General features: G+C 49.8%; 1 long non-coding RNA gene across 2 annotated transcripts in view; it reads right to left on the bottom strand.

Annotated features, from left to right (window-relative positions):
- Positions 1–228: 228 nt before the first annotated feature.
- The window catches only part of LOC112864334 (uncharacterized), an 80,975-nt gene continuing 55,280 nt past the window's right edge, over positions 229–25,923 (bottom strand). For both annotated transcript variants that reach the window (XR_015248885.1, XR_015248884.1), the window contains 2 exons: positions 3,171–3,887; positions 229–726 (listed from right to left, as the gene is read on the bottom strand). This is a non-coding gene — a long non-coding RNA (uncharacterized LOC112864334). The remainder of the gene's footprint in view (positions 727–3,170; positions 3,888–25,923) is intronic.

The following is a 25,923-nucleotide window of genomic DNA, read 5'->3' as shown; positions in this document are numbered from 1 at the left end:
CTGCCCCGAGGGCTGTTGTGAAGAAAGATCAGGCCGGAAGTAAACATGCCAAACAGGTGTATCCTCCCCTTCACTGTCACAGCCCTCATTTTATTTTCTCCATAGGACTTAGAACCATTCGTTTTATTTGTGCATTCTCTGCCTCTCTCACTAAAATTTCAAATCCCTGAAAGCGGAAACTGAATGTCTTGTTCACCGTGGTATTTTCAGCACCTAGAACAGTGACTCGCACAAAGGAAGTGTTTAATAAGAGCCCGTTGAATGAACAAATATTAACACTCCTTCTGCCCAGATATAGATCTTTCTGGAGCTAATTTAGATGTTCATGTCTGCAATTAGAGTTACAAGTCCCAGTGCTGTGTCCTGGTAGTCACGTCTTACACTCCGAACCAGGGTTGGTCTTGTGACTAGTAGCATATTGCAGAAGGGATGATACATCACTTCCAAGATTAGGTTACAATAGACTGCAGGTTCCACTTTTTCTCTGTCACTCTCTTGCTTCTGGATCACTTGCTGTGGGGGGAAGTCATGTCAGGAACAGGAGACGTGAGACACTCTCGTGGTGAGGACTGGAGTCTCCTGCCAACACCCACATAAGTGAGCTTGGAGTGGGTTCGTGGACCCATCCCAGCCTTCAGACACTGCAGCCCCAGCTTGACCGCAACGTCGTGTGAGACCCCGAGCAGGAACCCGGCAAAGCCACAGCCAGCCCCTGGCACTCGGAAACTGTAAGAGATAATAAATGGTTGTTGTTCTAAACTACTAAGTTTGGGGGTAATTTGTTACACAGTAATACATAACTAACACATCCCTACTGAATGGCCTCCAGATCCATGGCTAGAGGAAAGAGATGACTGCATCCCTCCCCACCCCCAGGAGCAGGAAAAGCAGAAGCAGGCCAAGATGCTGAGTTATAGGCAAACATGCCTTTAGGAGGATTTCCGTCTTTCCTTTGAAAAAAAGAACGGCTTCCGTTGGTCTGGCATTGCCCTCAAGCACTTTGTCAAGCTCATTTCCTGATACAAAAGTGAATTTGGCTGCAGCAACCAGGTAGTAGACCATATTGTCCACATGGTATCCAAGGAGTAAAAGCTCCCTGGACCACCAGCCTCTATAAGAGCATGAGAGCAACAGAGAGGTCCTCAGCTGCTGGGGAGTCCTTGCCTCCATGCCTCCTCCAGCACTCTGAGAATCTCCCCATGTTGACAGTTTCCATCCCGGATGCCCTGGGATGTTCCATCAATAAAGTACATCAAACCCAATGAAAGAGAAGGAAGGAAGGAAAGAAAGAAAGAAAGAAAGAAAGAAAGAAAGAAAGAAAGAAAGAAAGAAAGAAAAGAAAAAAAGGAAGAAAGGTGGGAGGGAGGGAAAGAGGGAAGGAAGGAAGGAAGGAAGGAAGAGAAGGAGAAAGAAAGAAAGAAAGAAAGAAAGAAAGAAAGAAAGAAAGAAAGAAGAAAGGTGAGAGGGAGGGAAGGAAGGAAGGAAGGAAGGAAGGAAGAGAGGAAGGAAGAGACAGAGGAAGGAAGAGAGGGAGGAAGGGAGGGAGGGACGGAGGGACGGATGAAGAAAGAAAGGAGGAGAAAGAGGAAAGAAAACGGCATCTGCAGACTCCACATTTGACATGGAAGGTCATACTGGGCCATAGGGGTTCCCTCTGGGCAGAGATCGCACAGGCCCAGTGGATGTTGGAAAGGGGTCATCTCTCACTGATCCTTAATACTTTTTGTCATCTGGCATTCTGCTTTTAACACTCTACCAAACACAGCTGAGACCTTATTACAACAGTGAAACAAAACTTTCCCAAAGCCTTTGGGGAAAACACACACACACACACACACACACACACACACACACACACACACTACACACCACCACCCATTGAGAAAATTTGGTGGATAAAGAAAGGCATATTTATCCTCACACTGTGAGAAGTGCTTCCTTCTTACCTTCCCATCTACCTCTTTGTACCCACCAGAACCCAGGACTTTAGAGCCCCTGGTGGAAATCTCAATTCCTCAAAATTATCATTGAGTAGAGACTCTCCAAGTCCTATCTCCAGCCTACTTACGCATCTATTTGTACATGCCCACTACGTCTCTCATTCTTCAACACTGGGAACAGCTAATCCATAAGGCAGGACTTGCATCCACAGGCTGTAGCTTACGGATAGATATCAGCCGTCCTTGGAAACCGTATCTTCTTACCGTGCTCTTGAGGGCTGCCTCCTTATGGTAACAGAGGGTGGGCCGTATCCGCCCACAGCCCCTACTTCAGCCATCTCCCTTCTGTAGACACAAGCCCTCACCTATGTCCTAGGCTTCTCTTCCACCTTTCAGCAAATAGAAAGCCCAAAGAATGATTGATGCTCCTGATCACAAAGCCGATGGCCAAAACAGTGCTGGAATTATTTCCAGGATGTCTCATTGCTCATCACATAGTTGCTGGCATCTCCCAATAATATCTGTATTGTATGCTCTGTCCCATGACTGCAACCATAGGACCGGGACCTCAGAGGCTGTCTAGTCTAGCCACCCACTCAGTGCTGGAACCCCACCCCTCCACTTTCCCAGTGACAAGATGCCAACTGTTTCCCAGGGCCACTGTTCCCATCATAGGATACCTCTAACATTAATCAGCTCCAGCTCATACTGAGCTAAAAGTAGCACCCCACCTAACACATGCACCCGATATCTTTCAATATTGGGTGAGTCTCTGGTCCCACGTGACATATCTTCTCCCTCTGCCCCATGACATTTCATCAAAGATGTGATGAGAGTCATTGTGTTGCAACTACGTCCTTTGTTCCCCAACCCGTCCTGTATGACATCGTCTCGAGGGTTTTCACTACGTTATTCATTTTTAACCTATTCTACCCTGAAAATAGTCCTTGTAATGTGACAAATCTGGACCTGCACATCATCCTCCGGGCAACATCTTGTCAGTGGGAAATAAGGCTGGACTCACTTCCTCTTAAGTTATCACTGTAATTTTATGCTTCTAACCCAAGTGGACACCAACTTATTTAGAAACTACATCATCCTGTTGGTTCACAAGAATCTCGTGGTACAAATAAAACAAACCTCTCTGGCTCCTTTTCTCATAAACTCTTATTAATCCAGGCACCACTGCCACCCACCCCACCCCCACCTTAAAAAACTCCACGTACGCACCTGGCTAAGGACCATATGCTTGTCGATGTCAAGTTTCACTTCATTGATTCGAGTCCATAACGCCAGTTTCAAGAATTTTTTTTTCATGAAATATTTCAGACACATGAAAAAAAAGTATAGAGAATCTAATATCCACCATCTACTCCCAATCCTGCTTAAGGAAGAAAAGCATTGAGGTCTAATGGAGCTCCCCATGCACCGTTCCCCTCTCTTTCCTCAAACAAGCTACCATTTTGAACAAGGTGCTTATCCTCCCAATGCATTTCTTTACGTATTTATCAGGTTGTTTGTGTGTTTTGAAACCTCATATGAATCACTTCAGATCCCACCTGTATCTCTGAGACGTACTTTTCTTCACTCGGAATTGTATTTTTGATATTTAATCATGTTGATACATGTAGCTGCACTTTATTCATGGGGCCAAAGTCTGGAGAAGCAGTCTGGTTTCAAGTTGATGACCATCAAGGCTTGTTTCCAAATTCCTCCGTTACGAAAATACTGTCAAGAGCATTAGTATGCACGTTCCCCTCTGCATGTGTACAAGGGTATCTCCACTTATTTGCCAAAGAGGAGAATGGTTGGCCCACTAACTGTGAGCATCTTCTGATATATAGACACTCCAGCTGGTTTCCCGAAGTGATGGCAGTGTGGGGGAGGTGCCATGGCTCCACAGTCTCACCCAAGGTCAGCAGGCACCAGGCTCGATTATCAGCCAACCTAATGGGCATGAAAAAGTTCCTCATTATTGTTTGACTTCTCATTTCCCTGTCATTTGTCTTGAGTCTTTAGCTTGTTAGCTGTCAGTCCCACCTCCCCTATTCATGAGGTACATTAATTGGAATGCTTTCGAACCCAAATAACGAAAGAGTCTACTAGAAGCAGCTTAAACGTTCTAAGAAGCCTGGAGATAAAGTGCTTCTAGATTCGGTCAGTATAGTGGCACTAGGATCATATGCTTCACTTTTCTCTCCCATCTTCAGCTTTGGTCCTTGTCTGTCTCGTGGCGACAAGGTCGCTGCCCCACTGAGTTCATACCACTGCATCCGAAGGCAGGTGGGCAATTCCTCTTCCTCCGTCTCTTTTTGTCAGTGAGGAATACCCTTTCCAGAAGCCTCCTGAACAGATGTCCCTGATTTTCCTTCATACCATATTGGTTAGGATTGCTCTACGTACCCATGACTAAAGCGATAACAAGAAGGGAATAGAATTTCCACGGTCAGTTTAGACTAATCAACATTCACCCATGGGGACAGAAAGATTCCCCTGCCCCTAAGCACATGGGACAATAAACTCCTTCCCCCACCACCACCAAAATTGGAACTCTTCTAACAATAAAGAAGAATGGGGATAATGGCTGTCCAGTGGCAAGGTAAGTGCCCATCACAATGGAGAAATGAAGTCCTTTAAGGCTGAATTCTAGAAACTGAATTCTACGGTCATCCCGACCCTCCAAATCAGCCACAGGGGGGTTCTGCGCACAGGGGGGTTCTGGCTAGGACTCCCATGCTGAGGTGAGGAACCCCTCACACCCACACAGACACTTTCAAGTGCACTGACTGGAGTCGGAGGGGAAACTGAGGCAGGAGAATCATGACTCTGTACTAGGAATCATGACAGTTTCCCTTGGCCCCTCATTCCTTCCCTTGTTCCTATTTCTTGAGACTCCCCATAAATTAAAAATGCAGAAATGGAAAATTCACTTTAAAAAAAATAAAAAAAGTCTGCCTCCAATCCAGCATTCAGGAGGAAAGGAAAGTGGATGTCATTTGAGGGGTCGAGGGGAAGGGGGAGGGTGATGGGGGGGGAGGAGAGCGTGTCTGAGGCTGCTGGCTGCACAGGTCAGGGAGGAGAGGTAAGTGGGGCCTCTGAGGTGAGTGGACAGAGCAGGGAAGCGGCCCCCCTAGAGGCCTGGCTTATAGCGTCAGCCCTTAGCCTTGTCCTCTCTCCTGAAGCCCTTGGGGACAGTGGATCCTCTGTAAACAGAGTGATGAGGCCCGGAGCCCTCTCGTAACTTGGGAAGGTGAAGTGTGGTGGTCCTATGGTCTAGTCTCCCAGTTGGAAGTGACGGTTGTGAGTTACCCTGGACTTCAGCAGCACCCCCTCATCGGGCCAGTGTCCGCAGGTGCCCCTGGGGACCTGCCAGCTGGGCTAACATGACTGCCTGCCAGCCAGGCCACCCCAGGTGCAATAGAACAGGCACCAAGCCCATGTGACCCAGACAGCGAGACGCCCCCGCGAGGCGGGAAGCTGAGAGCAAGGCCGAGAGGGGGCAGAAACATTTTCAGGGAAAATAAAACAGGACTCAAATTTTTAGAAGTAAGTCAGGTCTCGCGGAATGGGTGTCTTTGGAAGCAGCCCAGGGCTTGTGGCACACGCTTGTGGTGATGGCCCCGCAAAGCTAAGCAGGGTAGGGTGCAAGTTATCCTGGAGTCATCAAAGTGTAAGGTTTAAAAAATAATAGAAATCTCTCTGGTGAGGAAGCTGCTCTTATCAGGGCACATGCACCCCGGCAGTTTCTTTGCTGTGTAACTCATGAAATTTGTACTGCTCTTACTTTTTAAAGCTCCATGAGTCCTTCCGACCTCAATTTTCCCCCTCCTGTCTGTACCTACTGTTATATTTAAGGAATTTCTAGGGGCACCTGGGTGGCTCAGTCAGTTGAGTGACCGACTTTGGCTCAGGTCATGATCACTCACTTCCTGAGTTCGAGCCCTGCGTCGGGCGCTGTGCTGACAGCTCAGAGCCTGGAGCTTGCTTTGGATTCTGTGTCTCCCTCTCTCTCTCTCTCTCTCTCTCTCTCTCTGCCCCTCCCCCACTTGCGCGCATGCTCAGGCACGCGCTCTCTCTCTCTCTCTCAAAAATAAACATTAAAATATTTTTAAAAGAATTTCCTAACTTTTTCCTGATTTTTTTCTCTTCACTTCATATTCCAAATCACCCCTGGAAACATAAGGGCTTCCAGTTTCCCATCACAAGCCCCCATCTTATGCCTTTAAGGATATCCCTGCCTCATCCCAGCCCCTGTCTTTTCTTAGGATATAAATTGACAGAAATGTTGATTGCTGTAGCCATCCAGCCAATTCTTTCCAAACTACGGCTATTCGCAATTTGCTTATGGTCTTTGAAGATGCGATTTTCTGATCCAGAACCTCAGATTGGTATTAAGCCCATTTTTTTTTTCAGAGCCCTTAAAACTATTAAGCTCGGTGTAGAAATAAAATCACCACTGATACCTCTGTCCTCTGAGACCAGAACCAGAGATCCTTCAAAACTGGCACCAGAGACCAAAAGTTTTCCTGGGTGCTGATTCATTACTCATCAGCCATATCAATGATTAAATATTTACGTGCCAAGGAGTCTGTGATTAAATATTAATTTCCAGCCAGTCTGCTATAAAATATTTAAGGGCTGGTGAGTCTGAAGTGTGCAGCTTTCAGCTCAGAGCAAGAAGGGCCCCGTCAAAGGCCGGATGCTGGATGATGAAGCAGGCGCATGAAGACGAGTTGATGAGAAAGTGTGCTGGCCCCAAGTGCACCTGGACGCCCGGCTACACAGAGCAGAGATTTTGCGCAGCCACGTGGGGTTGCTCTGTTTGCGAGTGATAATTCACCAACACAAACTTACTGTGTGCATTTTCAGAGGTGGCAACACTGAGGCCCAGAGAGGTGGAAGGAATCACCCTGGATTTCAGGGTCAGCAAGGAGCGACGTTAACTAACTTGTTCGCTTTTGAGCAAGAATTGTTTCCATTTCTGCCCCAGAAGGAAAGGACAAAGAGTGTTCGTACTGTCTTTGTATCGATAAGAAATCTTTTGCTCTCGTGTTTCAAATGGTGGGAAGTTAGTACAGGAAATCACTTACAAAGAAGGTAGAAGGACTGGAAGACGAAATAAGAAAGAGGTGCCATTGTTAGAATTAAGGGAATCAGAGGGTAACGCAGAGAGATCACATGCTACTAGCACCTTACTGGGCCAAAGCCCGTTCCTGATGCTGAGTTACTAGACATGGTGGTTGGTTGGTTCCAGATGCACCAGAAAGGTGCCTTCTCAACTAGAGCTGCAGCTGCGGAGAAGGATGCTGACTCTTGCCAGCGAGGGCTGGGACCTCCCTCCAGCAACCCGCCTTGGACAACTGCGGTTCCCTCGAGTCACTCAGGCCTTAGTTTCCTGCATTGTGCTCTGTCTGTGCCTGGCAGGCTTGTCTTTCAACAGAGATTTTCTTGTCTTTGTTCCTCATCGTTTCTTACGCATTCCTTTTATCTCCCCAGCGAATAAAAGTCATAAAGAGAATAATTCATTTCACATATTTCACAGTTTATAAGGTATTTTTATATCCATTATCTCCATTGATCCCCAAAAGAACCTTGTAGACTGAAAGCCGGGGTAATTATTCCCATGACTGAAGGTTCGAGGCACAGGAAGTTTAAGTGACTTGCTCAAGGGTACACAGCAGAGTACCTGCCGTATGGTAGATGCCTGAAAATGCCTGTTGAATAAATTAACAACTGAAAAACTGAATGGGCCTTTGTCATCATTCATAAAAACCAGGGATAGAAGAAGTATTAGTCGAGGTTCAACAGCAGAAAGACTTCGTTAGCAGAGAAACAGACGGGGTTGTTGAAGAGAGATGGAAACTGCAGGGAAAACGGTAGTTTCTCCACGTGGCTCCCAGAATCTATAGACAACTGCATTTCAGCCTATTTTAAGATTGGGCGGGAGGAAAATTTTAATTACAGGGACCCATGAACGCGGGCTATCGTTTCTAGAATCCCTGCCTCTTGCCCATCTCCCCCGTGCAGTCGTGACTTCTTCAGGTTTGGGGAGTGTCCGACTCAGCCCAGCTGCTCAGGGGATCCCACCACGTTTCTGATCGTCTATGTCCTATTGTCCTTGTCACCCCCTGTCACCCCCGTTTCCTACACCAAACTGTCCTTTCCTTACCCCGAGTATCCTAGGTGTCTCTCGCCCCCTCCGCAAACCGCCACCCCTCACTGTTACGAAAACAGACAGAGCCTACTGGCCATATTTCCCCGATCCCTAATCCAGGGTGACATTCCAGGCAAACCACCACATCGCTCCCTTTCTTTCGCTGTTTAGGGCCTGCTTTATGCTGACTCCATTGCACTTGTTCTGAGACAAGGGGGAAGATGTGCAGTCTATTACCCTTATAAACCAGCTCCTTTCTTCCTCTCTCTGCCATTTAAAAGGGCCTTTCTATTTGACTGAACAAGAAAAGGAACTCTAAGAGGGGAATTAACATTGTCCCCATTATATTGTCCAATTAACACTTGTCCCGTCAAAGGCTGAGTAGGAAGCCGGGAGCCTTGGTCAATGAGAACTTTTAATCCCTCAGGTAAATGCAAAGTCGCATTGAACACGATCAAAGGGCAGATCTCAATATATTCTCTCCCCAAGCCCCTTCCCTCCCCCCTCATGCATAGGACTGTATGAGGCTGCTAAGTTCTGGTTTGAATGAGTCTCAACCTCCCTTTGTGGCCATGTTGGGTGAAAGTGTGGGGGATGGTTGATCAGACGTTTAAAAACTCACACTAAGGCTCTTAATTACATTCAACACAAAGACACCAACGCAGACATAGTGAAGTAACGATGACCCAACCATCTTCTTTTTTAAAAACCGATTTCCTCTCCGTAGGTACTAGGCCCAGCACCATTATTAACAAAGTAAATTATGCAAATAATTAATCCTTTAGAAGGATGGAATTTCGGGGTCAGTTTCTTCCTTCTATAGAATGCCGGCGTTCGCTGCGATTTGACCCATGAGAAACGGATGGGGGCTGAGGCTGGAGGGCAGGGACCCCTCAACACTTGTTGGTCATTTCCCCATCTCCTGCGATCCTAACACGCCTTTTCTCACGCAGTGGGTGTGTGAAATGACCCTATACATGAAGATGTCTGAAAAAGTTATTAGTTAAGGATTCCTTTGAGACCCGGGACACTTCAAAAAAGATTCAAATTGGTTTACTAAGATGGAAAATTAATCTAGGAGAAAAGCAAAAGAAGGTACGGCAAATCAAAGCCCGGGGTTGGTTCCTTCCCAGAAGTTCACACCGGTCAGCCCCGCCCGGTTGCTACTGAGGGTCCCCGGGGGCTGATGAGCCCTGTCTGGCTGTAAAATCTGTACTGTCCGGAGAAGATCCACTTAAATACACTTAAAAATAAGGATGCAATATGACCAAACTCAATAGCCTGGAGCAAGCATGTAATATGAGTCCTCTCTGAAGGAGCAGGCCACACTCCTCACCTTCTGGACACACAGTCTGGTAGATGCCTCATGAAATGCTGCAGAATGGTATCAGGTGAAGAGGCCATTCCCCGGAGATGTGCCCCGGTCAAGTTCTGTGGAGCAGACTGAACTATAGAGAGGTACCACGCACTCTTTCCAGAGTCTGCTGCAATCGGTGACTGTCGGGGGCCGGGGGGATGGGACGGCTTGGGGTTTAGACGGTTTGGGAACCTCAGTAAACCCATAACAAAATGTCAGCAGTCTGACCACACTGGCAAGGCCGTCCTCTGAAACTCTGACCCAGAGCCACTGCTGACGTGTGATCCAACCGCCGCACATGCAGCCAGGTTATCAAGATGTGAGCTTCCGTGTCAAGCCAGGCTATGGGGAGAACAGAGAAAGTGGCCCTCCGGTACTCCGAATCCACACGCACTCTTCCCCCCCCCCCCCCCCCCCCCGGCATTGACATCCACACACAGCCATCCTTGCTAGTCCTCCCTTTGTAGGATTTTTTACATACGCGACTCCTTTAGCCTCGAATGCTTTCTCCCCACCGGGCTCCCTCGCTCCCTCACTCCCTTCAGGCCTCTGTTCAAATATCACCTTGTTAGGGGCACCTGAGTGGCTCAGTCAGTTGAGCTTCTGACTTTGACTCAGGTCACGATCTCGCAGTTCATGAGTTCGAGCCCCACGCCAGGTTCTGTGCTGACAGCTCAGAGCCCGGAGCCTGCTTCGGATTCTGCGTCTCCCTCTCTCTCTGCCCCTCCCCCACTCACGCTCTGTCTCTCTCGTTCTCTCTCTCTCTCTCTCAAAAATAAACATTAAAAATTAAAACAAAAATAAACATTAAGAAGTTTTTTTAAATACCAACTTCTTATACGATGCTTTGCCCATCTCGTAAAAAACTAGGACACACACATTCCCATCACTTTCCGCCCCCACCCCACCCCAGCTCTACTTGTTTTCATGGTCGTAGCCCTCAGGGAACATAATCTATATCTACACACTTATTGTCTCTGCATTTGGCTCCTCCCATTTTGCCAGGGCCTGGAATACTCCGGGTGGTGGTAGGTGGGCACACGGCCCTGGTTGGATGAGTGGAGGAGGGAAAGGCATGGCAGGGTGGGCTCGAGAAGCAGCAAAGCAGTTCTCCTGGAAGGGAAGATCAGCCCGAATTAGCGTGGCAGGAGGAGGGCTTCCTGGAGGGGGGGGGCGGGGGAAGGGTAAGTGTCAGGCGGGCATTGAGGGTCAGGAAGCACTCTGATCGTAAAAATGATAATTAGGGTGACCATATAATTTATCGCCCAAAATAAGACACTTTGGGAGTGAAAAGAGTGCTATTAATAATTACACCAGGGCAACAGGCGTAAAATAAGACCGTCCCAGGAAAACCAGAATTTATGGTCACCCTGGTGATGATTAACTAGTAAAAGAGACACCCTACTTGCAAGTGGACGTGGCCGGGTTGTATTCTGAGGAGCACCCTGTAGAGGTCTCGAAGGCCATTCCCCTGAGGATAGGAAGGGTCTGTCCTGAAAAGAGTGGACATCCCCATGTTATCGACCGTAAGCAGAGGTGGGCCTCACATGGGACACTGACACAGAATCCGAGTCTTGCGTGCAAAGCAGAGGGGACTGTTTTCCATTGAGTTCAAAGTTGTCCAGGCTTCGCCTTATTTTGAGTCCGGAAGAGCTCCTAGGAAGGCACTGAGACAGTGGCCAGGAGGTAGGGAGCTCAGGGGTGTCTCCTTGAATTTGTACTAGGAAATGAGCCGGCTCTTAGCTGCCAGGCTACCTCAATACAAGCTTTCCTGGGTTTATTTCCCTCCTGTTGTCTCACGAACATTTAGTCAAGTATCTTCCTGTGACAGCCTGGCCTCAACTATCTCATGTCTTTGTCCTCAATGGTGGGGAGGGGGGGAGGAATCAAGGGGAAATAGGTGATTTTTAAGCCAAGAAGTGTCCTCAAAAGGAATTAATAAGATATCTCTTAAATTTTTTTTTTTAATCTTTGTTTATTTTTGAGAGAGAGACAGAGTGCGAGCAGGGGAGGAACAGAGAGAGAGGGAGACAGAGAATCCGAAACAGGCTCCAGGCTCCAAGCTATCAGCACAGAGCCTGACACGGGGCTCGAACTCGCGAACTGCGAGATCATGACCTGAGCTGAAGTCGGCCGCTTAACCGACTGCGCCACCCAGGCGCCCCGATAAGGTATCTCTTAAGACAGTGACTTTCAACCTGTTTTCTTGACGTATGAAAAATTCAATCCAGTATTCTGTTTTTAACCGATGCAACTTATTAAAACTAAACTCAGGTTTGCTCAGGAGTTGGAGCCCAAAGTTTTACCTTCTTTTCCTCTCTCTCATCCCCTCCCCCCTGTGGGGCTCTCATGAAGTCAATAAATGATGCAGAATTTGAAGACCCCCGTCCTGCAGAAGCACCCGGCCTATACAGAGCCAAAGCTACCACCGCGGAGGGTCTGCTGGGGCAAACGTGGCTCGGATTTTTTTTTAATTTCATTTTTTAAATTTCATTTTGTTTCTTTTCATATTTGGGGATGACCTTTCCAGGACGTCCCGCAGAGTCTGAAAGCTGATGCAGACATAACATTGCCAGGAAGATTTATTGGCTGATCCGAAGCCAAAGAGCCCAGAGTCTCATAAACAGTGCCCTGCCCGCTGAGTCACCCAATGGTCCACACAGAGACAGCCTCTTGTGTCTTGGCCTTTCTGTCATCCCTGGCCAAGGACCACCTCCTGGATCTCTCTTCAGTCAAGCCACAAAGATCAGTGTTGACTCCATCCTGAGAGGTGACCCCAGCTCCCCATAGCCAGCAGGCACTGGAACCCCGGGCTGGGAACTGGGGTGAGGCCAGAGAGGCACGTAGGGCACAAATTCAAGGAGACGTCACTCTCAGGAGAGCTAGTAACTAAGTGTGCCCCAGCTGCCTCACTTGTTTGGTCCCAGTCCCGAGAGCGGGCTCCAAAATTCCAGATCGTTCAGAGAGAAGCACCTAGAATTTTTTTTTCCATAATTTTGAAACCTTTTCACCGAATCATACTGGTGAGCTACCATGTTAAAGACCCTTCCCCATGAAAGGTGAGCCAGGGAAGCAACGAAGGAGAAATGGAACATCCACCCTCCTGTACTTGTACTCAGAAGGTCCTGTGCGCAGACACGCAGACTTAATAGTGGCCGGCCACGTGCACACAGCAGGCCAGGCAACGTGGCCGCTGCCGTGCCTGCTCACGTTTTCTCCCTTTCGCTGGGTCTCCAGATGCCATCTAGGAAAGGCCACGTCGAAGTCGACACTCAATTTTCTGACCCATCTGTTTCAAAAGAATTATGATTTTCCCAAAGCGGTAAAGAAAGATATCAGCGTGAAAAATGGTCTGAGAGAAGACAGAACATAATTTGGGAAGTCAGGCCACCATCTATGCCTTTAGGGATGCACACTTGTCTCACATGAGCCTTGTCGCCCCAGCAAAATCAGCAGGAACAGCAGCAGCAGCAGAAGGGCGGCCGGATGTAGGAGCCCCAACAGTGCTCGGGGGCTTATCTCCTTTCACCTCCCACAGGTCCAGGTGTGACAGCACCAGGCTACTCTGAATCCCAGCCCACCCCTCCCTAGGGGTGTGTCAAATCACTTAACCTCTCTGTGACTCGGTTTCCCCATTTGTAAAATGGAAACGTACTAGCTCCGAATTCATCAGGGTGGTAGGAGGGTAAACAGAAAACACACACAGACAGACAGACAGACAGTTCCTAACCATACAGAGCATGGTTAAATAGGTGTGGGCCACAACCTTATGAGTGGTGGCTATTATCTTTATCATCGCCCTTTTACATCTGAGGCCGTGGGGGCTCTGTGTCACCCCCCTGGGTTAGATTGAGGTCTGTCTGATGTGGCCCATTTTACAGGCGGGAGGACTGATCCACAGGATCCCTCCACAGACACACTGCGGGCCCTTGGTCCTCTGAGCCCTCTCGGCCAGGCCACGTCTGTCCAGCCACCCCCTCGCAGCGGCCCTGCACTGCTCCAGCCTCTGAGCGCCCAGCCCTCCCCGTTCCCCAGCACAATCATTCTGGGGCCGGGGATGGTCAGCTCTATGTCGCAGAGGAGAAAACTGAGGACAAGCCAAGTAAGGACCCCCAGCCTCACCGTCAGTGACAGGCCTCACTGGACTGGTGCTCCCCTGGCCCCACGGCCCAGCACCCCCGCCCCCCCATCCCTGAGGCCATTCCTCTTGTGCGAACATCCCTTTTCAGCTCAGGCAGTGGTCCTCACATGCAGGGGTGCCGAGAACCCCCACTTCCTCCTGCGGCCTCAAAAACACTCTCTGAGAACAACGAATCTAATCCCGTCTTCTCCTTGTATTGATAAGGAACCGGAGGCCCCGCGAGGAAAAGGACGGACCAAGACGGCACAGGGAGTTGGGGGAAGGATCAGCCTAGCCGGTTCCGGTGTCTCCAGGCCCCAGCTCGTCACCCTCAGAGTGAGGGACACTGTCTCCCTTCCCTCTCTCCCAGGCCCCTCCCACCCAGAATTTCTTCCCCATCACCCTATCTACCCCCACTCCAGAAACCAGATCGCCTTCAGGAGAAGGCCTTCTTCTCTAGGGAATTTGGGCATTTAATCCGACCACTTTTATCCGCTCACCTGAGTATCAGCTGTGTGACTGATGATGACTTAAGCAGCTGACTTGAGCAGGTGACTTAACGGCACTGAGCCTCCAATTCCTCTCCTCTATAACAAGGCGTTAGTGCCCCCCATACCCTACTTTGTCTTGAGAATTAGATGCAGAAAGTGTAAGTTACAACACGGAATAATTATCTGCCATCCCGGATGCACCAAATGTCATTGCCGCCGCGAGTTCTGGGGACCCATCCAGGAGCAAAACAAGCAGAAGCCGCGACATCGCGACGTTTTTGTTCTGATGCTGAGGACGTTGTCAATTATGGAGATAGTTTTTCAACATTTTTACATAAGGTAAGGGGAGGGGAGATCCTGGAGACGGAGGGTCAGGAAGGGCTCCTGAGGAGGCGACGCTCGGCAGAGACCTGAACGAAGTAGGTCTGTGAAGACAGAGAGAGAAGGGTCCCCCCGACACAAGCGCTCTGAGGCCAGTGGCCCGGGACCCACCAACCCTGCCTGTGCACCGTTCTGAGCAGAGGCTCAGACAAAGACCTGTGGGCACGGCCAGGACAGAATGCCTTTCTGGAGGGTTTGCTTTTCGTGTTCCCGCCTGCAGGTGCCCGGAGTCTCCTCTCAGGTGTCCCCGGGACCTCGGGAGCCAGCACACGGTCTGCCCAGTGCAGGGTTCTGGAGACCAGCGAGACGTTGCTGCCCGCTCCGAGCGGGCGGAAGCCGGTTAACCAACAGAGAGGCGCACTGAGCTTGGAGGTCCGAGGCACGGACACCGGCCGGGAAGAGACCCCCGCTCCTGAAAGGGGTCTGCGTCCGGTGAGTGGTTTGCCTCGATCTCACCCTTAAAGTCTTCGCCCCGAGCAGCACACTGTGCACAAAGCCCAGGGGCCCAGCCTGGCCTTTCTGCTTCATTGCAGGGTTTCATTTTCCCTGTTTTCCCCCGCCTGGCAGCGTGGTCTCCTGGGGTGATGGCAAGGTAATGGTGGGGAGCGTGTGTGCGTGTGTGTGTGCACGCACGTGTGCAGACATGGGCGTGCATGCACATGCTTGTGCATGTGTGCCAACACTCCCCACACTCCCCACTCCTCATCGTTCCTCTTCTCCCACTGCTTTCTGTATCTTTTGAATATCGTCATCGCTGGTACGTATGATGCAAAGATAGGTCAGTCCCTGTGATTAACGAGAAAACAGATCACAGAGGAGCAAAACACATAGCGAGTGTAACACACGGCTACCCTTTGGTGGCCATTATTTCAACTCTCCCCATTATTATTCCAGGGCCCCCTCTGCTGCTGCTAGGTACGCTGAGTACTGCTATGCGTTTTAAATGGGGGAGAGATGTGGGCTAATGGGTATTCTGGAAGGTTCTTGGGGGAGAGGTAGGGCTGGTCCCGTAGAGTGCGGAGCCTTCGCCCTGCCTCTGGAAACCCTTGGTCCAAATAGAAAGTGTGCACGCCCCCGCCCCCCGACTTCACGAGGCGTCCACCCAAGTGGGCACATCTCTACTGTCCTCTTTTTTCCAGAAAGCAATCCCTTTCTTTCCATCGCATGTTATAGTCTTGGGCGAATAATAATAATTCAATCCACGGGCATTCATTCAGAAGGCAATGGTGTCTATTGCTTGATCGTAATTTAATTAATTCAGTGTCATGTAGTGGGTGTGTTTTTTTTAAATAAACTTTTCTGAATCTTGGGAGGGACAGTAAAGCCTTGGACACAGATCCTCACCCCTGAAAGCTTGGAGAGATCACGGAGCGCTTCCTGCGGGAGATGGTTTTCAGGAAGGGCATCGGAGGAAGAAGAAAATATGAACGGAGGAGAAATACATCCCAGGCGGAAGAAAGCTCAGGAAGAAATGCTACGAGTCTGGAACACATGAAAGATTTTTCAGAGAGCCGTGCCTAGACCGATTGGCTGGAGAACAAGAAGTGTGATAAGCTGCTGGGGTTAACATATGTGAAGTCTTCTTTCATAAAGCGCATTAATCTTGCAAATGTTAGGTGCTATTTTAAGGCTGGGAAGGCCAGCAGGGGCCTAGTGAGAAGCTTCGAATGCCCCGCCCAGAAGCAGGAGGCTGGTAGTCACTCGGTGGCTCGGTGGCTCGGGAGGGGCTTTCCGGAAGCCAGGTGGTGGGGTAGGCGAGGGGGAGGAAAGGCCGATATGCACGTGCCGACAGCGAGAGCTGACGAAGTCCTGACCCGAGGCGGGAAAGAGGACTCGGAGGGGCAAGAAAGGAGATGCGGGCCATGGTGAAACACAGCATCGAGCAGAGATGGTGTCGTGCCAACCGTGAGAATATGGAGACGCCCAGATGCTTCCTTGCCACGTCCGTGCAGTGCTACTCACGGGACCGTGGGCAGAGGCTCAGAGCCTCAGCCCCTTGGCAGGTGCACAGCTCTGTGCGTTCTGTGGTCCCATCGGTCAGCCTCCCGCCTCTGAAGGCTCCCAAGCCTCTGTGACATGCCTCATATCAATACCAAAAGCAGAGTCTCACTGGCAAATCGTGACAAGATTGAATGAAAAGGCAGGAGAATCTATTAGTCACTTAGAGTCAGCACTTACTCCCGTTGGATCGAGCAGGGAAAAGAAAGTGAGAAGAGATACGACAGAAACAGAAACGGGCTGTGCAGTTGTGAGATTGGGTTTCAAGACAGCTTACAGACTGCGTGAGGGACAAGTGTTTTTCTCTCCGTGACTGGCTGACGCCGCATCCTGGAGCGATGCAGGGAGCTAACCAGACTTTTCCAGATACCGCTATCCAGGCACAGAGCAGCCAGCCGAGGTCCCGCGGGCTCCTCGTGAGCACCGAGCGAATCGGCGTTCCCGTTGCGGAACCCTGAGCAAGTCTCCGAGTTTGCCAGGGAAGATTTCTCCCTTGTCAGCCGAGTTTACAAAGAGACGGGGTAGCCCCTCCACCTGGGAAAAACGTGCGCGGCGCCCGCTAGAAGTCAAAGGACAACCAAGGTTGCTGACGTGGACGGACAAGGGATGACCTCGAGGGTAAGCAACCAGAAGCTGGGTAGGTGGGGACCCCAGGTCCGCGACCCACTTGCAGCGTGATCCCAGGCAGGTCACACAAAACTGTGGACCCTCAGTTTCCTCATCTGCAAAACGGGCCTAAAAGGGCCTATGCTGCTGCAGGGCTATTTGGAGGCTTAAAGGAGATCATGGATACAAGAGTGCTCTGAGATTCAAAAATGTTGTTCCTACAAGAGACAATTACTTTGATGCCAATTTGCTCCCTAGGACATTAGCTTTATAGCAAGGAACAGCCCCACACCATCCACCCCCAGCTCCAGCCCCTACCCGCCCCCCCCCCCCCCCCCCCCACTAAGCTGCCCTCAAGCCCTCACAGGTCAAGGGAGAGCTGGGTTGAGATTCCATTCAACATTCAGCCCTGCCACCACATTGCCTCTCAGCCATCCAGGCATTCTCTGCACATGTGATCTTGAGTAAGTCACTTCACCTCTCTGAGCATCACCTTCCTCGCCTATCCAAAGGGGACCGCGCTGGGAGCCTGTGGCTAAGGCCTTTCCAATGATGCGCACATGCTCAGCCCATCTCACCTGCTAAAATGGAACCCCTGCCCCAGCCTCCCCTGTACCCTGTGTGAACTCAGGCAGGCTGTGTGACCGCTGTGAGCCTCAGTTTCATCTTCCATAAACAAATATTGAAAGTACTTCATGCTGGGGGCCGTATGAGAAACGAATAACTTGATTAAAATAAAGTGCCCACCGCCATTTTGGCTCCTGGTAGATGGTTAACAAGGAGTGACCCCCCCTTTCTCATTTCTGTCCCCTACTCTGCCCCCAGGGCAGCTTAAATCCTTAAATTGCTGCCCCAAATCTTTGGTAAATTATAAGTCCACCTGACAAACTTCTTCAATCTCCTTTATCCATTGTTTAATCCTGCCCTGATTGGTGAGACGCTATATCACTATAGTACCTCTGCCCTCCTGCTCCTGGAAAGAAGCCAGAATCACCCAACTGGTAAGTGCCTTGACGGGACCTTTTTACTGTCTCCATCTTGGGGATAGGGTCCAACAAGTCAGCTCTGACCCATACGCCCCCGAGCTTAGGAGGCCAGAAAAAAATATAACCACATTCCTGAACACCTAAATAATGACAGGATACATGGAAATCCAGTTTATCACCTACTTACAGCTTAGAAAGGGGATTCCCATCAGCCCTCTCACGAGTAACAGCAGTCTGAAAGGTTATGCGACTTCCCCGACGTAACATTTGCTGAGGATCCACTATGTGCCAATCGTCGTGCTGAGCACCTGGGATGTGGTGAGGAGAAGACCAGCGGTCACTCTGTAAGACAGAGCATGACAGGTCCCAGAGAAGAGAAGGCCAGATAGACGGGGCCTAATCTCACCTTGGGGGGCCGAAGGCACGTGAAGGGTGAAGGTGGAGAAGGGGAGATAGCCAGCTGAATTCAGAACCTGGGCTCACCCAGTTTGAGAGGCCACCGGCAGGGAGGCCAGGGGTCCCCTGGGGACCAACCAAGACGGCTTGCCAGGTGTTCGTCGTGTGTGCAGTTCTCTGGGATGAGCCTCAACAGCTTCCTGAATCACCCCAAAGAACCCGCTCCATGTACTGTCTTTCCCTCCCCCCAAGGTCAAGGACAACTGCAGTCCGATATTTGCACACATTTCCCTGCTGGAAAACTGCCCTGCACTGTCCTCGGGTGGGTGGACAGGCTGCTGTGGCCTCTCCCTCATGGTGGGAGCCTCCTGACTGCTCTCAGAGCTTCCTTTCGCCCGCCCATCCACACGCAAAACAAACCCTGCTCCCAGCAGCTGTGCGCAGGGGCAGGGGCGGTGTGCAGAGGGGGCATCTGAGGGGTTATGCCAGGGTCACTAATGGGAAGGAGTGTTTCTCATCAGAACCCTTCTCTAAGAGCTCATCGATTATTCATGGCCATTAAGAGGCCAAACTTCCTTCTAAGGGAGGGACCCGTGGCTCAGAGGGCAACCGGCCAGGCCAGGAAAGCAAGCCTGGGGACAGCCCCAGCAGGCAGCGTGAAGTCCCCATCACGGAGGTCGCCACGGGCGAGAGGCGGCCTCCGGAGAGCAGGGAGCGGGCCCGGGGCACGCTTGTAGGTGGCTCCCTGGGCCTGCTGGCAGATGTATTCATCCACTAAATAATTGACACCCTCCAGGAAATGGACCGCAGAGATGCCAAAGCCATTAGAGGCTCTGCCGATGGGGGAAGGGGGCACAGAAGAGAAGAAAACACAGAAGAACCACCTTCTCTGGCCTCTAAAGGCTTCAGGGTTGCCAGGCACGCTCGTGCCCTTGTCTCGTCTGAATTCACCACAGCCCCGCTGGGTGTTCATTGCTACCTATATTTCCCAGGTGAGCAAAACAGGGCTCAGAGAGGTCGAGGGCGTCACCGCCAGGCTGCACTGCCTGATGGTGTTCAAATTGGAACTCAGGCCATGTCCTGTGATCCTAAGCATGTCCCTTAAGCAGAAGAAATTTCACCAAGAAATGAAATGCCTGGTTTCTTATCACAATTTCTGTGTGAGACCAGATGCTTTGCTCGCCCCTGTCTCAGGCCTCTGTACCTGGGTCCAGGTATTCCTGTCCTCCCTGGACACACTGGAGGGACTGTCCCCCATTGGGACATAGCCGCTAGAATATTTAGCGGGCACAGATTGTGACCAGCTGTGTCCATGGAGAGAGAGCCTGAGGTCCAGAGAGGAGTTACTTGTCCAAAGCCCCGTATGGAACAGAATGGGACCCAATATCCAGGACTTCAGGTTCTAGTTCCCTTCTGGTCAGGGTGCTGCCCAAGAGGCAAAGGCCGGCTGGGACCTCTGCCTTCGAGAAGCCCAAGAAATCCCCCCAGTGGCCTACGCAAAACCAGTGCGGCAGGGACAATCCCAGACTCCCACACACTGAGTTGGATGATAAAAATAAAGCTCTGGCTTCAAAACCAGCTCTCAGTCTGACCCACAGAAGGGAAATAAAACGCAACTCCGGGGTAGATACAGACGAGTCGCAGGCTGCAGACACGCCCAGGGTTTATTGATCATTTCTCAGAAACTAGGTCAGCACTGGAGAAGAGAGTCGGAGCGTGTGTGTACGTGTGCAGGTGTTCACAGGGAACCTCACTGCCTCCCGAGGGTGGGCTGGGCCACACCGTGTGTGACAGCCTCCGAGGGCTGCTGAACCCAGTGCCACAGACTCGGTACTTGTTGCCTTAGAACGGCAGGAATTACCATCTCGGTTCTGGAGGCCACGAGTCCGAAATCAAGGTGCCAGCTGGCCATGCTCCCTCTGAAGCCTCTAGCAGAGGAGGACCCTTCCTTGCTTTTTTCAGCTTCTGCTAATCCCAGTGAACTAGCAGTGAAACTGGTTTTGGCAGTGAAACTCCAGTCTCTACCTCCGTCTTCCATGGCCGCCTACCCTGTGTGTTTCTATGTCCACACTTCCCTCTTCTCATAAAGAACCGGTCAGAGGGGCTCCTGGGTGGCTCAGTCGGTTAAGCGTCGGACTCTTGATTTCAGCTCAGGTCACGATCCCAGGGTTGTGGGATCAAGTCCTGCATGGGGCTCCACCCTGAGCATGGAACCTGCTTAAGATTCTCTCTCTCTCTCTCTCTCAAATAAAAGAAAAAAATGTTAAAGATACCAGTCATATATGGAATAGGGACCTACCCTACTTAATGACATGTGTAGTGACTCCATTTCCAAATAAGTCCACATTCTAACATACTGGGGCTAAAGGCTTCCATATATCTTTCTTTCTTTTTTTTAAATTTTTTTAATGTTTCTTTATTTTTGAGACGAAGGCAGAGCACGAGTGCGGGAGGCACAGAGAGAGAGGGAGACACAGAACCTGAAACAGGCTCCGGGGCCCGAGCGGTCAGCACAGAGCCCGACGCGGGGCTCGAACCCGCAAACCGCGAGATCATGACCTGAGCCGAAGTCGGGCGCTTAACCCACGGAGCCACCCAGGTGCCCCTATATATCTTTCTAAGCAGCATAATTGAATCCGTGACACCACACCAGATTTAAAAAAAAAAACAAACATCGCTGGTTTTAAGGGCTGGGCAAGTATCAGTTAACCCCAGTCTCCTTTTCCCACCGCTAGACACTGTCACGGCCCCTTGGTAGCAGCAGCTTTTTGGCCGAGGAGTGCAGGCCGCGCCCAAGACAGAGCTCTGGGCAGAGTCGGCAGCGATCATAGCACGAAAGCTGTTCCATCACTACCTGCTTTTGAGAACTTCGTGAACAAATAACATACTCGTACAAAGCCGTATAAGGGTTCCTTTTCCTCACGGTCCAGATGACAGCATTCCCTTGATTCAGCAAATGTCCACTGAGCAGGTACTGCGTGCCAGCACCCTGTGCAGAGGGGCGTTGGAGATACAGGGATTCGTGACATGCTGTCCATCCCCACGCAGAGCTCAAACTCTAGAGGCAGAAGCATTTGAGTAAACGGATAATGACACCACAGAGTGATAAATGCTGTAATAAAAGGGTGTCCCAAATGCCGTGGGGTACAGAACAGCGAAAAGCAAATGTCTGTGCGATCTTCACTCACGTTACCAAGCTCTCTGTCTGTCCGACCCGCGATAGATGTATCGCCTCCAGTCAGTACACGCAAGGCCGGGTCTTCTTTTGACAAGAACAGGTGGCTTACTGAGGAATTGCATGGTACTCCGGGTGGGTAATGAGGCTCGAAAGCTCCCTCCCAGAGCCTTCAGCATCTGACACCATGGAGCCAGAGATGAAAGGGGACAGTTCAGGCCAAGCAGCCTACGGTCGCCTTGAAACCACCCAAGCAGCACAGCCTTATGGCGTCCACTTCCCTCCTGGCCACAGCAGGTCCTTGGATCACTGGGACATTGAAAGCTCTCGACGTGCTGCTACGACTTGGAGCGCACAACCCCCGGGGCGGAAGTGCTATCGAGCGCAGGACCCCGCAGGCAAACACACACAACGGAGCCTCAGGTTTGCGATTCCAAGTCATCCTGTAGAAAGGGCTGTGTCTCAGCTCCCTGGCAATGCCACCCAGGTGACAGCTGCAGCAGTGGCCGTGTGTGGCAGCCCATCCTATAGACATTTTTATAGGAGATGACAGCTTTCCTACTGCACAGCCCGTATCTCGTGGGAGGCAAGGAGCAGCTGGACAACCACAAAAGGACTTTGATGTCAATATCAATTCTCCAGACCATGAGCAGTCAGTTCGCAGGCAAAAGGAAACAAAGAGCCAATAACTGCATGAGAAATGCCCAATCTATCTCAAACTTCAGGAAATGTTAATTAGAGCCGCAATGGGTTACCGATTGGCGTTTATTAAACTAGCAAAGTGGTATATGTGGGATGATGCTCGACGCAGGAAAGAGACCATGGAACTAACAGTATCCTTCGTTTGTGAAGGAGAAAAAATTAGAACCCCCTTTCTGGGAAAAGAAGACATTTGGCAATACAAACCAAGTCCCCTTTAGGAATGGGTACACCTTGGCCCACTTCTAGCAAGGACTCTTAAGGAAATAATCAAAATGTTTTATATAGGGGCGCCTGGGTGGCGCAGTCGGTTAAGCGTCTGACTTCGGCCAGGTCACGATCTCGCGGTCCGTGAGTTCGAGCCCCGCGTCGGGCTCTGGGCTGATGGCTCAGAGCCTGGAGCCTGTTTCCGATTCTGTGTCTCCCTCTCTCCCTGCCCCTCCCCCGTTCATGCTCTGTCTCTCTCTGTCCCAAAAATAAAATAAATAAACGTTGAAAAAAAAATGTTTTATATAGAATTTTATATAGAATGTTTTATATGTATAGTAGCTCATGGAGCTACTTAACAATACAGCAAAACGGTAAATAATATAAATGCCCAGCAAAGTGGGGGAAATTAAAGAAATAATGGTTCTTTCAGAAGGTGAAATCTAAGAAGCCATTTAATATCAGACTTTATGGGGCACCTGGGTGGCTCAGTCGGTTAAGCATCCGACTTCGGCGCAGGTCATGATCTCGCGGTCCGTGAGTTCGAGCCCCGTGTCGGGCTCTGTGCTGACCGCTCAGAGCCTGGAGCCTGTTTCGGATTCTGTGTCTCCCTCTCTCTCTGACCCTCCCTCATTCATGCTCTGTCTCTCCCTGTCTCAAAAATAAATAAATATTAAAAAAAATTTTTTTTAATCACACTTCCTAGCTAACATTAAAAATAAATAAATAAAATAAAAATAAAATCACACTTTGAAGACAGTGTAATAAATGAGAAAATATTTGTTTTAAAAGAGAAAGTGAAAAAATCCACACGAAACTATACCTACCACTTGATATCAGCTGTGCAAACATGTATTTTAAAAGACTGGAAAGAAATATACCAAAGCAAAAACAGTGACTGTATCTCTGCTGATGGGATTACAGCTTAGGTGAGAAATTTTTCTTCTCTATAAATCCCAAAGTTTCTTCAATAACTATACATTGATGTTCTCGTTAGAAAAATATTTGCGGCAATTTACCTTGTTTTAAAATACACACTTGCGTGGGGGCGCCTGAGTGGCTCCGTGGATTAGCATCCGGCTTCGGTTCAGGTCATGCATAGTCTCATGGCTCTTGAGTTCGAACCCCACATCGGGATCTCTGTTATCAGTCTGCTTCAGATCCTCTGTCTCCCTCTCTCTCTGGCCCGACCCCGCTTGTGTGCTCTCTCTCTCTCTCTCTCTCTCAAAAATAAATAAAAATTTTAAAACTATATAAATAAAAAATAAAATAAAATAAAATAAAATAAAATAAAATAAAATAAAATAAAATAAAATAAAATATATACATATGATGTTACTATGTCTAATTAGACAGACAGGACTCCGTTACAGGCCAAACAAAAAATACTTACGGAGTGAAACAGAAGGTAGTGGTGACTTCAAAATTGTCACCCATTGTGCCGGACTTCTTTGTATTCAATTGTGTTAAGTTACATAACCATTTCTCTAAATATTTGGCCACCCTGGTGACAATTCCAGGTATAGTTTCGTGTGGCTTTTTTCACTTTCTCTTCTAAAACAAATACTTTCTCATTTATTACACTGTCTTTAAAGTGTGATTTTATTTTTATTTTATTTATTTATTTTTAATGTTTGCTATGAAAAGTGTGATTTAAAAAAATTTTTTTTAACGTTTATTTTTGAGACAGGGAGAGACAGAGCATGAACGGGGGAGGGTCAGAGAGAGAGGGAGACACAGAATCCGTCTGAAACATTGCTTGGGTTTCAATGCCCAGTTCAAGTTTCATCTCTCATTGGAAGATTCCATGGAAAATCAGTCCACGGGGTGTGCCTCCCCCTTGAAAATCTTTCAGATATGGCTTCCTGCACGATTCACTGATGCTCCACCATTTGCTTCCATTCCGAGCACGTACATCTTCGCTTTGCTAGATTTCGCACTCTTGGGAGCCCATGTATCGGTTAACTCTTACTGCATAACAAACAACTCCAAAACTTAGTGACTTAAAATCACAAGTCAACGAATTGTCGCAGGGGCGGCGACTGGTTGTTTTTAGCCACGTCACTCATGTGTCTCTGGTTATCTGCCGGGGTGACGAGGGCTTAACTGGTCTAGAGAGGCCTCAACTGACACAACTTATCTCTGTTCCACGCAGTCTCTTAACCTCCGGCAGGCTGACCTGGGCTTTTTCTCTCGGTGGAGACAGGATTCCAAAGATAGTAAGTGGAAGCACATGGGCCCTTTGAGGCCTAGGCTCAGAACCTACATATTTGACTTTTACTATATTTTATTGGTCAAAGCAAATCACAAAGCAAGCCTAGATTCAGGAGGTGGGGAACTAGACCCCACTTCTTTTTTTTTTTTAAGCCTATTTATTTATTTTGAGAGAGAATGAGAGAGGCAGAGAGAGAGAATCCCAAGCAGGCCCCACACTGTCGGCGAGGAGCCTGCTGTGGGGCTCGAACTCACCCGAGATCACCACCTGAGCCGAAATCAAGAATCGGACGCTCAGGTGCCCTGACCCCACTTCTTCATGAAAGAAGCTGAAAAGGTACATCGCGTGGATACAGGAAGGAAATAGGTGGGGCCATTGTTGCCATTGGGGGGTTGATTTGTTTCAACTCGAAATTGTGCCTACTCACTTGTCTGGTGATAACATATGCACCAACCATTTTACTGAGTGCTAACAGCTTCCCTCCCCCTCCCCCTCCCCCTCCCCCTCCCCGCTCTGAATTGCAGGAGGCTGGAAGCCTGGAAACTATATGCAAGCCCAGATTCCCTTGCCAGATGGCTTCGGATTTGGTTCTGCCAGTGAGAGGCTCTGCCAGGAGCGTGAAAGGCAGGAGGAAGAGAGAAGCCACTTTGTTCTTCCTACTTTTGCTTCTAGCAACAGCAAGACACGCGGCAGCCAGACGTGGGCTCCGGGGTGTCTGCTCAGGTAACACAGCTCCGTTGGGGATGAGTGTGGTAAAGGACGGGCCAGCGGGACAGCGCCCGCGGGCTGTGGCACCGGGAGTGGCAGCAGCACGTCGGCCATCCTGGTGGCATGGCATCCGAGGATTCTGACTCTAGAGGAACATTACGGCAGCAGGCACTGCGGTGGCCTGTCGAGATCCCACGGTGTTAATGACAGCAGGCTCCCACGGTAGCCGCAGCCACACCGGCAGGTCGGTGACACGGATAGTCCTAGACCTTGGGCAACTAGCTCTCCAAATTGGCAGCCTGAAATTAGTTGTCTGGATATTTGGTCAAAGTGGCAGGGGAATAGACTACTTTCTAGTACTGGTAGATGACTAGTGGCACTGCGAGGACAAGTTACTTCAGCAACTTGCCTGGGTGGCTCAGTCGTTTAAGCATCAGACTTCGGCTCAGGTCAAGATCTCGCGGTTCGTGAGTTCGAGTGAGTTCGAGTG

The sequence above is a fragment of the Puma concolor genome, chromosome A3, assembly GCF_028749965.1.
Source record: "Puma concolor isolate L17-30 chromosome A3, mPumCon1.1.hap2, whole genome shotgun sequence".
NCBI lineage: Eukaryota > Metazoa > Chordata > Mammalia > Carnivora > Felidae > Puma > Puma concolor.
The sequence above is the reverse complement of the archived record's forward strand: the minus strand, read 5'-3'. Positions and strand labels throughout refer to the sequence as shown.